The following is a 5,880-nucleotide window of genomic DNA, read 5'->3' as shown; positions in this document are numbered from 1 at the left end:
CTTTTAATTGACTTATGGCTTGAGCTTTGATAATCTTAAATGGGTTGAGCGTCAATAGCTCGTTTCTTAAATGGGTTAAGCTCGTGGTGCTGGATTATCGCAAAATAATAGCCTAATTTGATTTTATTTCTCGAGCTTCTACATCTCTTATACCTTAAACAAAATTTCGTCCTTGAAACTTACCTCATGGATTGGCAAAGAGTGTCGGATATTTGTCTTTAACTTCTTCTCTTTCCCAAGTAGCTTGTTCTACTCCATGATTATTCCATTGCATTTTGACCAGTTGAATCTCCTTGTTTCATAATTTATGTACCTTTCAATCCAATATTTTAATCGGTAATTCCTCATAAGGATCAAAATGGAAGAAAGTGAAAGCATTTATTAAAGAAGAAAAAAAAGTCGAGCAAATCCATGCATATGCCTATTTTATTACATGAAAAGTGGCATGTACATATCTATCAAACAAATAAAAGGTATGATATTTTTTAGTGTGTACTACTTTAGGAAGTAATAAAGAGAGTAATCTGTTTTGATTTTCCATTTTCGCCAGGTAAGTTTTAAAATAAACTCATTTGCATAGTTATCAATGTCGAAATTTCATAAAATTTTAAGAAAAAGTAGAAAACATCTTATAATATGACATCAAAAATTTGGCTTTCGTCAGTGACATATGAGGCGTTAAAACATTTCCCGAAATCCCGCCAACACTAACTAAACAAGTTATTTTTTTTTTCTATCTAGTAGGGTAAGTGTCAAAATAAATTCGTTTGCATAGCATAGTAAAAAATTAGCTTCCGTTGGCATCATATGAGGTATTAAAATATTTTTCAAAACCCAACAATGATCCAGTTGAAAGGTAAACCAGTGCGGTTCACTTAAAATGACATATAAAATTCCAAAGACATCAAAATCACATGATTTCAAATTTATTCAATAGCTAATCCATGAGACTATCAAATCCAATTGGTTTCATCTAGAAATTCCAAGTAACGGTTCAAATTATGAATTTTGTAAAGTCAAGGTAGAAGCTGGAAAACAGCAACACTGGCTAGTGCAGTTTACCTTAAGTGACATTTAAAATTCTATCGACATCGGATTGACACAATTCAAAGTTTATTCAGTAGCTAACCTATGTGGTTATCTAGCACCATTCGTTTTGTCTAAAAATTCCAAGTAACGAGTGAGCTATGAATTTTTAAATTCAAGATAGAAAGTGAAATTTTTAAAAGAGAGCAATACTTTAATTTGCTAACGCTTCTTTTTTTAAATGGTGTTTTGTAAATTAACTTTTATAACACATCTAATTTTAAATATAAATTATTCATGAATAAATATTCTTAGAATAGTTCCACAATTGACATCCATATAAATCCATATAAAAAGAAACAAACGTAAACATTTCATGATTGAATTAAAATTATTAAATCACCGTCTTCCTCCATAGCATGTTGCATCATCCACTACCATCATTCATGCCCCAAGGAAATCCATTTAACCTATAGGAAGGGAATTAACCTTTAAGTTTGAAACTCAATTGATATCATCGGTGCATTTTGCTATGAAATTAGAAATTTTGAACTATAGATTCATACCGTCTCACATAGATGGATTTCCAACAAAATCCAATTACTATAGCATTATGATAACACATAGAGCCGAAGAATGATCATTCAAACTATTGTAGTGCTGAAGCACTCAAACATTTATCGAAAAATCATAATTTGAAAACGAAATAAACACTTGCACATCTACCTATCTTGAATTTTCTTAGATATAAAAGAACAAAATATGTAGAAAGTCTTTCTTCTTCTCACCCTTGTTATTCCCTTAATATTAGCTTGGCATAAAATATATTTTTTGAGAGAAAATAAGAGTAAATTCGGATTTGATGAGGGGTGCAGTGAAAAAGTGACATTCCTCTTCTTGTAACCTTCATTTTTAATGAAAAACTAAATGGGGGAGCTGTATTATCATTAAATTTGTTAAATTTGACTTTTAACTAAGAATTTGTTGAAGAGTTTCTAAGCCATAAAAAAATAATTCAAATAAAATTTTTTATAAAAATATCTACATGGTGATTTGAACCTGGGTTGCTTATATGAAACACCATGCAGATGACCATTGAGGCAACCCAATTATTCATTAAATCTTTGTAATCAAATTTACTTAAATTTAATCTCTTAAATTGTTGGGCTTTTAATAAACTTATTGCTTGAGCTATGATAGTCTTAAATGGGTTAAGCTTCCATAGCTCGTTTCTTAACTGGGTTAGGCTCGTGGTACTAGATTATCACAAAACAATAGCCTAATTTCATTTTATTTCTCGAGCTTCTACATTGTATAGGTTGAAACAGGCTCTAAGACAGTGGTATAATAACTTTGATTCTTTTTATGGTGGGTCATGGTTATACCAGGACAGTCGCAGATCATTGTGTTCATGCCAAAGAATTCTATGGTGGTAACTTCATCATTCTTCTGCTATATGTAGATTACATGCTAATAGTGGGGCAAGATGTTCAATTGATTTGCAGTTTGAAGGTAGAATTGTTTAAGTCATTTGACATGAAGGATCTTGCACCAGCACGACAAATTTTGGGAATGAATATTCGTCGTAATAGGAAAGTCAGAAAGTATGGTTATCACATGAGAAATATGTAGAAAGAATGTAGGTAAGGTTTAACATGAAGAATGTTAAACCAGTTGGGATACCACTTGGTAGTCACTTCGAACTGAGTAAGATGACTTGTCCTTCTAAGAAAAAAGATAAAGAAAGAATGGCGAATATTCTTACTCCTCTATGGTTGGAAGTTTGATGTATGCTATGGTTTGTACAGGGTTAGACATTGATCATGCAATTGGGGTGGTCAACATGTATATTATTAATCCCGGTAAAGATCATTGAGAGGTAGTAGAATGGATCTTTAGATACTTAACCGGTATCTCAAAGGTGTGCTAGACCTTTGGAGGTTTAAAACTAGTTTTGGAGGGCTATACAGATGTATATATGGTTGGTGATCTTGATGTTAGAAAATCAACTTCAGGATATTTGAGTACTTTTGCAGGGGCAGTTGACTCATGCAGTCAAAGCTACAAAATTGAAGCTAAGTATATTGTAGCAACTGAAGAAGAGAAGGAAATGCTTTGAATGAAATGATTTTCTCCATAATTTGCGATTGAAGCAAGATGGGTAAATAGTTAATTGCGACAGTTAGAGTGTATTTGACTTGAGTAAAAATGCTACTTATCATTCTCAAACGAAGTGCATTGATGTGATATATCATTGGCTACAATAAGTAGTGGGAAAATAATTGATATTGTTAGAGAAGATTCATACCGAGAAGAATCGAGCTGATATGATAAAAAAGGTTGTGACAGGAGAAAATCTTGAGCTTTGTATTAGACTAGCCAGTATGGAGTCTAACTAATTTGTTAGAAGATAATCTCCTTTCTCAGTGGACTGGAAGGGGAGATTGCTATATAATCTTCTAGCCCATGAGGAGATAAGTAGCCTAAATACATCTTATTAAAATATTCAAAATTGAGGTTGCTATGTAAGAAGGAAAAGAATTGAGGCTGCGAGATTTAAAATCATGGCTACAAGACAAAAGAAAACAAAAGAGGTTGCAATGGTGGAAAAAAAGAGAAGAGAAAAAATAGTTTTCTTTCAATCTTTGGGTATGGATTTTGTACAGGTATCTCCCTGCACCGTAAAAATTGGGAATTTCTCAAAGTGGTATATTTTGGATACTCTAGAGGTGTATTATTCAAAGTAGGTATTTCATAGGTTTTATCAAATTATTGGTTTGTGGTGAGAATATTTGTTGTCTTAGAGATTGATTATTGTTGTACTCCCAACTTGTTGAAAACTCAAGTTTTGGGCCTAAACTTGAATTTTTTTACACGACCCGTCCCGAATTTCCTTAATCGACTTGACATGTGTTGTGCCTCGATGGTAGATACTAGCTAAGTATTGGACCCACCACCTCGACTAAGACATTTTTTTATAAAATTTTTAATAGAGTTTCCTCGATAAAATGGTTTGAAACCACCTGAACAAACCTTTATTTTCTAAAATCAATACATATAATATAAAAAAAGGTACATCAGCCCCTCAAAATACCAACTATTCAAAATAAAGTGCACATGAACGAAATTTACACTTTTGATCAAGCCAAAAGACTCTAAAAGTCCAACATAATCAAAAGATACCAAATATGCAATAAGCTCACAATATGGAATACATTTTTCTAACAAAAATGCAAGTATCCCAAAAATATGAGTTGTATAAACTGACAAAATGAGTCATACAAGTAATGACAATGTGCGAATCAACTTGATAGATGAATAGGCCCCAATGGTACTCAACTCCACTACTATCTGATAAGAAAAATTGCGATAAAATATATGAGCTTGTAACTCAGTGAGTGGATATTTCGTAAATAAGCATATATTTTTCATTTATGCCAACTTTCTGAAAATTAGTAAATGATAAAAATATCTTTCTACAGTACACAAACTAATATCTTTAATCTTTAAACTAAAATAACTAAATTATGTGATATGAAAACTCATAAGCTGTAAATGACTGAAAATCACACCAAAAAGGTACCCGAAATAACCACTCACGTACCAATTAATCTCGGTGTACATGGTAAGGTTATTCAATTCTAAAATTTTGGAATTTTGGTCATACGCGCACAAAGCTACCCAAAGGCTATAATATTATCATACACAATGGAAACACATTCGTAATAGTACAAAACGAGTAAAATCATCATAACTGATCGTACGTTGTGACAACACATTTACACCATTGGAGAGTGGGTAAAATAACCATATGGAATCATACACTGTGAAAACATATTCACACCAGTGCTTACTAGGGTAAAATCATCTAGGTACTTTATGATGGTTTTAAAAATAACTTTATATAAGCTAAATATATAATGCAAATATAACATGCTAAGAAAATGATTTAACTGTACTGAACTTAACTTTAAAAAGAACTGACTATAAGATTCACTTATTTTGAAAATCATGCTGTCAAACCAATGATATAAAATATGTAACTTTTTTTTTATCTAATATAAATTCAATAAATGTTTATTTTTGAAAAATAAATTTTTATCCACTTACATAATACAAGCTATTACCTTGGATGGTCTGTAGACTTTTCCAATCTCCTCGCCACTTGCTGGAATACAATACAAAATAACTAATTTAACAACTATAAAATCAAGAAATCTTTTATCTCTAATGATATAATACTTAAACTAAATTTCTCAATACTTGAATAAATTTTCCAGAAATTTCTTTAATCAATTGGAGCTAAATCTACTTTCTAATTCCTTCACAAATACATACTATATCCAAAATTTCCTTCATCCCACTCATAAAAATTATTTTTCCCTTCAATCCAATGAAAATTAGCAATCACACTACAATCAATTTAATATACAGCTAATTCCATAAAATTATTCTTCCAAGCAAATAATTCCATCAATATAATCATTTCCACAATTAATTCTCACTCAACCATCCAATTTACAGTATAGGGTTTGCCAAAAATCGTATTTCTTACCCTAATGAAATTGAAAATTAAAGAATCAAGAAGCTTGAGCTCCAATTTGTACTCATACCTCATAAATCTGAAAATTTATACCACAAATTAAAACCATAGAAATTTAGCATAAAATTATTCCTTTACCTCTTGAAAAAATAGATAAATAAATGATATAGGTACCCAATTTATTTCTCCTTTCTTCTTTCTTTTTCTCCTTTTCTTTTTCTTCTTTTTTCGTCCTATTTTTCTTCATTTCTTCTTTATTTTTATTTCCCAACTTTTGCCCATTTTTAGCCTATTTTGTGTGTGTGTGTGTG

This window comes from Olea europaea, chromosome 1 (assembly GCF_002742605.1).
Source record: "Olea europaea var. sylvestris chromosome 1, O_europaea_v1, whole genome shotgun sequence".
NCBI lineage: Eukaryota > Viridiplantae > Streptophyta > Magnoliopsida > Lamiales > Oleaceae > Olea > Olea europaea.
The sequence above is the reverse complement of the archived record's forward strand: the minus strand, read 5'-3'. Positions refer to the sequence as shown.